We start from the raw sequence: 11,214 nt of genomic DNA on the forward strand, positions 1-11,214 counted from the left end.
ACTAATACACGTATATGTATATGTAACAATGAAGGAAAAGAATGGTTCCATACATGCATGCTATATTTGGGGAAAATGAGTTTTTCAGGAAGTCAGAAATATAGAGGCTGAAGTGGAAGGCATTATCAGGCAATGTGGCTGGAAAGGTAAACCTGATACAGATTCACCTGGTGTAGCCAATATAGAGCACTTTTAAATTATTAAATATTTTAGTTCTTATTTTTGTACCTAGAAAAGTGGTATATACTTTAAATTGGAAGCAAAAGGAAGCTCCAAGATAGTTTACACAGGGGCAGGAAAAAATCAAAATTATTTTTGTTCTTTTTTTCAGAAAAACTACTCTGAATGTCCTATATACAAAGGTATGTGGGGAGGAGTGGGTGGAAGGTTTATAAACGGAGAGGTCAGATAAGAGGATGTTACCATGGTTCAAATAAAAGACTAAAGCAGATGGTTATGGAGTATCACTTCTGATAATGATGGACTAGTTTATATCAGTCTAAGCCTCGGACCACAAACTCATCCAGAAAAAAAAGAAAATAATTTTGAAGTCATTGGAGAACAAGCAAAAGCAGGCAGAAATTGGAGGGGGTGTGACCCTTAAAGCAATGAAACAAATTAGGTGAGATCCACATTAAACCAGTTCTTCCCTGGAGGGAATTCTCCTGTTCACAGTACATGGTGGATAGACCTCAAGTGAAAAGTCATAATCTCATCTGGTGAGGAATAAGGGAAGAGCTCAGAGCTGCCAAAGAGATGTGATTGAGGAGAGAAACCCAAAATAAGGATACAGAAACAGGAGGAGCCCCAAATTCTGCATATAAATATCAATCAAATCTTGATCTTCTGATCTGGATATGCAAAAGGCAAGAGTAGAAACCAAGTTTCGAACTGGAAGAAATGGAAGGATTGGAAGGCTGAGGAATTGAGCAGAGATTTTCAACAGCTGCTCAGTGTTGGAGAGGAGAACTTCAGGGTTCAAGTCCTGCCATGTTAAAGGGGATTGGCAAACAACTCAGACTTACTTTCAAAATTTTAAAAGGGCAATGCCATAAAAGAAAGAACATGTTCAGGACTCAGGAAGGGGCTTACCCTAGGATCAAAGACAAAACAGAAATAACAGAGCCTATATCTAAGCTTTCCCAGTATCAAGATGCCCTACCAGTAATTTAACTGCCTGAAAAAATAAAACACCATTTAGAAGTTAACAGAATCCAGAGTATCTACACTTCAGTCATAGTATCTGTATAATCAATGATTACTCTGTATACCAAGCATCAGGAAAATGTAACCTATATTCAAGAGAAAAAAAAAAACAACCTGTACATAAAACTGGAGATTCAAAAGGAAAGAAAAGAGAAAATGGGGCAGGAAAAATAATTGGAGAGACTACTGGTTGAAATTTTCCCACATTTGATTAAAGACATCAACCAATAGATCCAAGATGCTCAGCAAACTATGAGCAGATAAATATGAAGAAAACCACACCTACATATATTATACTCAAACTCCAAAACAACAACAACAAAATCATAAAAGCAACCAAAGAAACGAGCATAAGAATGATGGCTTGCTTCTCATAAGAAACAACAGGGAAAAAAAAATCTGATGGAACAAAATATTTAAAATATTGAATAAATAACACAGCCTAGAATTCTATACCCAATAAAAATATCCTTCAAAAATCATTTTAAAATAAAGATGTTTTCAGATGAATGAAAACTGAGAATTTGTAGCTGAAAGAATCTCACTAGAAATGCAGAAGAAAGGTCTGTGGGTTGAAAGGAAATCATACCAGATAGAAAATTAGATCTAAAGGAAGAAACAAAGAGCATGAGAAATAGTAAAACTTAGGTAGTTTTTTTTTTCATTTCTTAAATTCTTTTTAAAATAGTTAAATGTTGAAAGAAAATTAGTAATAGTTCTGTATATTGGGGTTTAAATACATGTATACGTAAAAATATAGGACCAAATTAGCACTAGAAAAGAAAGGGATTCATTGATCCTATGAGGGATACACTGATTTATATTTTAAGATTTTATTTATTTATTTGAGAGAGAGAGAGTGAGAGCATGAGCAGGGGGAGGGGCAGAAGGAGAGGGAGAAACACGTTCCCCACTGAGCAGGGAGCCCAACGTGGGGCTAGATCCCAGAACCCGGGGATCATGACTTGAGCCGAAGACAGATGCCTAACTGACTGAACCACCCAGGCACCCTGACACTGATTTATATTTTTGTAAAGTTCTTACATTATAGGTGAAGTACTACAAAGTTAGAGACGTATATTATAATAACTTGAGCAATTACTAAAAATTAATACAAAATTAAAGCAAAAATCCAATAGAGAAGATAGAATACTAGAAAATGTTTTCTGATTAACCTAAAGTAGGCAGAAAGGAGGAAAAAAGGAAAGGGAACAAACAGTTTGTTGATAATTTGATAAGTTGATAAACTTAAATACAACCATATCAATAAATACACTCCCACAATTAAGAAAATTTCTTATCTAGGGGCACCTGGGTGGCTCAGTCAGTTAAGCATTTGCCATTGGCTCAGGTCATGATCTCAGGGTCCTGGGATCGAGCCCCGCATCAGGCTCCTTGCTCAGCACGGAGTCTACTTCTCCCTCTCCTTCTGCTCCTCCCCACTACTCATGCTCTCTCTCTCCCTCTCTGTCTCAAATAAATAAATAAAATCTTAAAAAAAAAAAAGAAAATTTCTTATCTAGTCAAACTGGATAAAAATTTCTGATCAACTATATCTAAACTTAATAAATATAAAGATACCTATCAGTAGAAGTAAAAGGATAGAAACTACAAAGTTCAACCATCAAGCTTAAGAAAGTGGAGAGGCTCTAATAACTAAGACTTTAAGACAAGAAGTAACACTTGAAGTAAAGAGAGGCATTTCATAAGCATAGAAGGGTAATTTTGTCAAGACAACAGCAGAATACTGAATAAATACACATCTAATGGTGGATCTTCAAAATACATAAAGGAAAAATTGAAAGGAAAATCCTAAAAAGAGAAATGGACTTAGTTGCAGATTTCAACACTCCTTTGTCAGTAATTGATAGGCAGGTTGACAAAAGAAGTTCAATAAGAATGAAGAATATTTGAATAGCAATAGAAGTTATCTTGATTTAATTAATATTTATGCAACACTGCCTCTGACTACTTTAAATACATTCTGTTAAAGTCGATATGGATAGTGCATCAAGAAAGATCATATGCCAGGCTATAAAACAAGTCTCATTACTTTTAAAGGACTGAAATCACTCAGAGTATGTTCTCTGACAACAACAGGATTAAATTACAATCAACAACAATAACCACTATTGATTTTACAGATCTAAAAATGATAAAAAGTGAGTATTATGAACAGCTTTCTATGGATAAAAACAACAATCTGAAATGGGAAAATTCCTCAAAAACACAATTTACCAATTTGGCCACAGGTAGAAATGGAAAATATGACTAGCCCTGTATCTTTTGAAAGAAATTAAATTTGTAGTTTAAACCTTTCCCAGAAAGAAAACTAACTCCAGGTTTAGATGGCCTCACTAGTAAAATCTATCACCATTTAAACTACCAATGATACCAAGCTTACACAAAACTCTTCCATAAAACAGAGGTGGAGAGAACACTTGCCAACTCACTTTATGAAGTCAACCTAACCCTGCTAGCAAAACTTGACTAGGTCTGGACAAGAGAAGAAAATTACAGACAAAACAACTATTAAAAGATAGATATTCAAGGTAATTTGAACGTCAATTAGGTATTTGATATTAAAGAATCTGTCATATTTTTTTATTTTGACCCTATCTTAAAATAGGTCTTACCTTTTTGAAATAGGTACTAAAGTACTCCCAGATAAAGTAGCATTAAGTTGATCATATAAAACTGATCTCTCTCTTGGTCAGAAAATCTCAGCAATTTCACAATTCAACCTAACATGTCTGGAATTTTGTTCATTATAATCTAGTGGGGAAGGTGGAATGAGTGTATGAGGGTAGCTAAAACTAGAACACTGTGATGATGGGTGCTAAATATGGACATGCCCCCTACCCCATGACCATTCTCATGACATAAAAACTGCTGTTTGTTCTGCTTATCCTGTCACCAGCATTATTCATGCTAAGGGTCACATTTCAGATCCAGAGGAGAGGAGAGGGAGGAGGGGATGCAGCGGACTCACAGGATCAATCACAGTTCACACGGGCTGGATGTTGTGACACTATAAGGTCAGCATGTGCCCACTTTGAATGCCCTGGTGATAGCATTTTTCATAAGATATCCCATCTTTTTTATAACTTGTAAAAGCCATTTCAATTTGGCTATTCTCTCTCATGCATTCCATTTGGAAATTCTTAAGCAAAACGAAGTCTCTGTATAAATCACTGCACATTAGTAAATTGTTCTGAATTATACTTGAATTAGTCAATTTTTAAAGAATGTTACACACATTATCTTTCTTGTAAATTTCAAAAGCCATCACAAAGTGTAATCTAGTCATTGATTTATGGACTGAATCTTTCAAAGGAAGGTTTCAGATTCACTCTGTGTCCATGAGTTGCTCAATCTGGCATTTAAGTAGGAAATATTGTCTAATGTGTAGGAACTCAGTTCCTCATTCCCCTCTTCTTAGGACAGAGATCATCATCAGAATATCTGGGAAGTATACGCTGTACTCCCAACTTCAAAACTTACACACACACACACACACACAATCTGAGAGAGCTTCCTCCACCATTTCCCACACTGAGTGAGAAATGTGCTGCCCCGTATGTACTTTATATGTGTCGGAGGACTCCACAGTACCCAAGCTGCTTGGCTTTTCTATCAGTCTGCAACCAATCAGGAAACAGAAACCACATGATAATTTTAAAAAGGGGAAGCTTGATACAAAGAATTTATTAAACTATGATCAAAGGATCAATAAAAATGTAAAAAGGACTCAGACAGGTACTCTAGGGCTGATGGTGAGGGTGGAAAGACAGAATTCGAAGGGGATGCCTCTTCAACAGTGGGGTTCAGACCTCATGGATGAAGGCATAGTTTCATGAGTTGGAGACTATAGGATGCTGGACAAGTTCACTGGCTGGCCTACTCTAATGCTTGTCCACAGTTGCTGAACAGGTAGGAAAAACCCTCCAACTCACAAGTGAGCCGAGACTGGTGAGTGGACAGGCCAAGGGATTGAGGGCATGCATGACTGCAGGATTGGAGCACCTGGTGTTCGTGTCAGGAGAACTACATGAAAGTGGCCCCTGGGCCTGAGCTATGGCTGTGAGGTATCTGAGGTACCTGAGGTACTGTGTTCTGGGGGTGCTGCCAGGGCAGAGCACCACTGGATGTCCCAGTACACTCACACCACAGACCAGTCATGCAGCAGGAGCACACAGAAGCAAACACAACAACCAAATCCATGAAGAGAAGTCCTCTTCTCATGCAATGTACCTCAGTGCTCTCTCCTGACAGAGCATCACACTGTGCACATTATTAAGGAGAAACGTTTAATCCAGCATGCAGAGCAGGTACCAAAAAGTGAATTTGGAGCAGAGAGGCAATAAGTCCAGTACTGACGAGTGGCTTTCTGGGTTTTATATGTAAGCATAGTCTCCCAAAAGTAAGCCAAGATCTAACAATGATTTCCATGGCATTCTGAGTTCCATGAAAGTGGCTTAACACCCAAGTATCACCATATCCTTCACATAGTGGTTAAGAGTCTCATAGTGAGCTCTGGAGCTGGGTTTCTTGGGCTAAATCCTGACTTGTCCACTCTCCAGCTGTGTGACTTTAGGACAGATATTCATCTTTTCTGTTTCATCCTTTAAAAGTGGGAATAACAGCCTCTACTCCTTGGAGTTGTTGGAAAGATTAAATGACAATATATGTTAGCGCTTAGAATAGTCCTAGCTCATAGTCAGAGCTTAACAAATATTAGCTTTTAATAGTATTATTGACTAAGTACCTATGACATAGAACGTTCACCTCTCTGGAAAGAGGTAACAACAGTCTGGAAGCCAGTGCTCCAATTATATTTTTTCACAGGCTCAGGCATTTCTTCAATCAACCCATATTGGCTTCATCATGTCTCCTCTTGCAGCCCACAGAAATTACATTGACATTGCTCTGTGCTTGAGTCCCACAAGCTACCAAGAATTCATTACATTCGCTCAAAATTCCCACACCAAATCTAACTCCCCACTGACTCTTCCCAATGTGTGCTCCTCTTTCTTCCCTTGCCTCCACTGTACAACCTGAGATATTTTTTTTCAACCACTTATTCCTCAGTTTATATGCCGATACATTAAAGCATACTCTATAAACAGAAAGGCCTTGTTTAGGGGTCAAAAAAAATGATGCTCAATTTTGAAATTCTAAATTTGAATGTCCTCATTTTCTGAGAATGTTTCCTACTTCATTTATTTAAAATCTAATTTATGCAATGAGATTGCCAGGAACATATGCCAGTTAGTCTTAAATGCTAAAATGAGAATCACTAGGTTTCCCACTACGACCTTTGGGTACAGCTCTAGTCTTCCAGTTTTGAAATATTCACTTCTCTTGGAGGTGGGTGGGTGGGTGATAAAATTAACACTGAGACACTTCTACTTTCTAATTCCTTCTCCACTTCTGTTCATTATCCCGAGTGTGATACATGAACTTTTACTTCATCACTTTTCAAAATGATTAACGTTAGGTCAGATCAAAGATCTTTTGTTTCCAGGTCCAAAGAGGACCAAGAGTGATCCTAAGACTTCCGACGTATTTTAGGCCTGTTCAGCATAAAGAAATAAATGGGACCTGGGATCATATTTATAGCTCCCTATGCATACCCCGATCATGGATATGACATCAATCAACATATTACAGTTATTTTAATACTTCTATCTTCCTCGCTATACTGAATATATCTCCACAGACAGACACTGTCTTGTTAATGCCATAACCCAAGTAACTAGGATATTTTTAGCACATAGTATATACCAAATACATGTGGTACATAAATGAATGACTGAAATTTGCCAAGTTGAAGCTTCACTTGCTTGTTTTTCCTAAATCCTTTTCAGGAAACACAATCCATCCAGATATGTAGTATAGACATGGGATCTTTTTCAATCACCAGTATATAATAAAAAATTTCCACCAAAGCTGAATGGCTCACAGAATTTATTTCTGTGTCAACTGTTACAAGACAGGGAAACCCAAACTTCACGTTAGGGTGACTAAATAATTGTTTATCCTTTCTGAGGATATCTAATGACACAAATATCCAAAATCAAGAATGAGAGTTTCCATATTACTCAACAACTTTCTTCATCTAACAAATCTGCTTGCATGAAAGGCAAGTGTACCTCAGTAAAGAAAGTTTCAAGTAAAGGATCAGGAGGACCTCAGGAGAATTCAGATATAAGTGAAGATGTTAATCCTACTTGCATTAGAGCAAACCCAGCTACAAAGAAAAACAAAGAAACATCAAAGGATGAATAGGAAATGCAAATACTCACATGTGGTAAATCAATCACAATCTATGGTACAAAGCCTCAAATACAAGGTATCGGCAAAGACGCTGACCAACTTTCCAAGCAGAGCCAGAAGAAAGAAAATGCATGGTTTTACCTGGAGAGATAGAAAGAGCACATTCAATGGATAAATCAATGCAAAATGTAGGAGGGTTTTATGGAGAATCAAAGCAGGTGACAATTCTGACTTCTCTATGGCAGTCAGATGGATGTTTCTACATTTCTATAGGTCCTCACCAGACACTGTGTAACAGTAAACCACAAGGATGACAATGGAGTTAAGAGTTCAGAATAAAAATTCAATAGTCACGTTGTAAAATTTTCTGGAAAGGTAACTCAGACTTGTTGAATACCTTCAGATGCCATGCACTGCTCCAAAAATCAAGATAAATCAGATAACATTTCCATCATGAGAGAGCACAGAGTTTAATGCAGATAAATATATATTTGTAGACAGCTAAATTATTGTGCAATGCTTTAGGTGCTATAATGAAAGCAGGGACACTTCCATGAGAATGTAGAAGTGTGGCATAGTAAGTATATATGGTATAGTAGTAGATTAGGATGTGAAAGCACAGTGTAGACTACCTTCATTTTAGGCAACTCAGGCTACTCTAACAAATACCATTGACTGAGTTAGCTTAAATAACAGATATTTATTTCTCATAGTTCTGAAGTCTGGGAAGTCCAAGGTTAATGCGCCAGCCAGTTTGGTTCTGGGAAGGACCTTTTTCCTGGTTCATAGACAGCCACCTTCCTGCTGTCTCCTCGACATGATGGAGACAGAGAGGAAGCAAGCTCTCTCATGTCTCTGTCTATACTAATCCCATCATGAGGGCTCCACCATAGCGACCTAATTACTCTCCAAAAGCCCCATACCCAAATACCATCACATTAGGGAATAGAGGTGCAACATATGAATTGGGGATGGGGCACAGACATTCAGTCCCCAGCTACCTTCATCTCATCACTAGACTATCAAAAAAGCCATCCATCCGGTCTGGCCTCTCTCAAAGCCATTTCCCATAAAGCAACTAGACTGATCATTGTAAAATGCAGATCTGAATATGTCATGGCTCTGCTTCAAACTCTTCAATTGCTTCCCATTCTACTTCAAATAGAGAAGATCACCTTTTGCTTGGTTTATAAAGCCTGCAGGATATAGCTTTGGTTTTATGTCAGTTTCATCTTGCTTCATTCTCCTTGCTCTCAACTCCATCTATGTGCATTATTAGCTTGCCAGCACGGCCACAACAAAATACCATAGACTGGCTGGCTTAAATAAAAGATATTTATTTCATCATAGTTCTGGAGGCCAGAAGCCCAAGGTCAAGGTGTTAGCAGGTTTGATCTCTCCTGAGGCCTCTCTCCTTGGCTTGCACATGGCTGTCTTCTCGCTGTGCCTGGATAAAGGTTTTCTTCTGGGCATGTACATCCCTGATGTACCTTTCTCAGTCCAAATTTTCTCTTAATATACAGACATCAGTCAGACTGGATTAGGGCCTAACCTAACAGCCTCACTTTAACTTAATTATCTCCAAATACAGCCACATTTTGCGGTCCTGGGTATTAGGGCTTCAACATTGGAATTCCGGGGTCAAGGGCGGGGAAGGCACAATTCATCTCATAACAATGCATGTCTTTTTAGTTCCTAAAACATGCTATTTTTTTCCTCAAGTCTTCCCATACACTATCACTATTTCTTGGGTGCCTTTGTCCTCTCATTTCAGTAGATTAACAGCTATTCATTCATAAGATCTTAGGAAGTTCCTCCCTCAATTTCAATGTTGGAGGAGCTACCCCATTACATAGATATTATTATATCTTATTAACAGAAATTTGCCCTCTTGTAATTATGTGCTTAATTTCTCATTATGGTTCTATTAATCTTCTCTTTAAACAGTGCATTCTATGAACATTAAAACAATGTCATTTATGCCTATGTTCAATTCCTTACTCGTTTCATGAAATTATACTCTACTTTTTGTTTTGTTTGCATTTGTTGTGTTCTCTTTTTAAAAAAAAATCAATCGTCCTTGTATTTAATTGCAAATTTCTGTCCTCTCTAGTTGTTACCTTATTTCTAATTATCTTGACTCCTTTGCCTTTGTGTTCTGCATTCTTTTTATTAAAAATGTAGATTCACATTTCAGTTGTGTCTATTCTTTGCTTGTGGTTTTTATTTTATTTACTGGTTCTGAAATGGAGTTTCTTTGGACCTCAATTTATTTTTTTTTACATTTACAATCTCTTTTTTCATACTAGTCTATTATTTTATTGCCTTATCCATAAGACATACAAAGAACTTAACAATCACATAACAAATGTTAGGCACTAATATAGAAATAAAATCTATGCTTTCCAGACAAGTAAGAGGAAAATGAATAATAAAAATCAATCGATATTAAAGGCAGAAATAAATGCAATAAAAACAAAATCAATTCCCAGAAGGCAGAAGAAAAGAAAATCCTCAATTGTAAGAAAGTCTAATTTTAGGGATGTTCCAATGTAAAAACATAAAATAAAGTCAAAGTCACAAAAAGTTCAAATATAGTAGCAATCTTACAAATGTAAAAGAAATAAATATCTATTTACCTATTTGAATACAGTAAAAAAAAAAACAAGTATTTTTCATTTAGATAAACTACTTCAAGAATTAATTTTAGAAGAAAACAAACCCAAAATCTCAATATAGAGGGACAGAAAAACATATAAAAGGGCAATCTTACTAAAAAGGAAGCTAGTATAACAGTAACCATATAAGAAAAAAAATCTAAGATAAAAGCATTAATGGTGATAAAGACAAAAACTATGTATTCTAAAAGTATATCCACTAAGAAGAAAATCATTGTGAACTGCAATGGCCTATAGATGCAGAAATTATAGAACTAAAATAGAAATAAAAAAAAGATAGTAACCAGAGAAATAAATTTGAATTATATCTTCTAGAAGTGAATTGCTTATACAAATAAAATCTAATAATGGTATAGAATCTTTGAAGAGCAATTGAAAAATCTTAATCTAATTTTACAGAGATAACCTTTCACCTGAAACTATTATAATGTTATATGTCAATTATACTTCAATAAAAAAATCAATGAGTAAATGTGGAAGAATAGACAAAGCATCCACATAGAAGTATTCCAAATAAATGTATGCAGGTACTCCTCCCTCAAGGAGGTGGAACACAAATCCCCAGTCCTTTAGTGTGGTCTGCATGCAGTGATCACCTTCAGAAGAATACAGTATGGAAAGAGGAAGGAAGACTAACATTACAGAGCAGATCCCTGACAAGCACTACATTAAACATGGTGATCAAGGTCAACATCAACTGTGGTAAGTCATGTTGCTAATATGTGCCCTTGAAATTCTGTGACAAGAATGACACCTTACCTCTGTGGTCTTCCTTCTTCCAAAATCCATAATTCTAGCCTAATGATGAGGAAAAACATTAGATCAATTCCAATTGATGAATATTTATAAAATGCCTGATGAGTACTCCTCAAAACTGTCAAGATCATCAAAAACAAGGAAAGTCCAAGACATTGTCAGTCAAGAGGAGCTCAAGGAAACATGTCAACTAAATGCAATGCTGTATCCTAGATAATTCTGGAAATGAAAAAGGAAATTCATCAGAAACTAAGGAAATTTGAATAAGATATACATTTTAGTTAATAATACATCA

At 36.5% G+C, this 11,214-nt stretch overlaps 1 long non-coding RNA gene across 1 annotated transcript in view; it reads right to left on the reverse strand.

The window, feature by feature from the left end:
• Nucleotides 1-10,958, reverse strand: part of LOC144379334 (uncharacterized) — a 42,094-nt gene extending 31,136 nt beyond the window's left edge. Inside the window, exons 1-2 of the long non-coding RNA XR_013442154.1 lie at nucleotides 10,923-10,958; nucleotides 7,515-7,626 (exon numbers count right to left, since the gene is read on the reverse strand). This is a non-coding gene — a long non-coding RNA (uncharacterized LOC144379334). The remainder of the gene's footprint in view (nucleotides 1-7,514; nucleotides 7,627-10,922) is intronic.
• Nucleotides 10,959-11,214: the final 256 nt, after the last annotated feature.

Source organism: Halichoerus grypus, chromosome 10, assembly GCF_964656455.1.
Source record: "Halichoerus grypus chromosome 10, mHalGry1.hap1.1, whole genome shotgun sequence".
In the NCBI taxonomy this organism is placed as follows: domain Eukaryota; kingdom Metazoa; phylum Chordata; class Mammalia; order Carnivora; family Phocidae; genus Halichoerus; species Halichoerus grypus.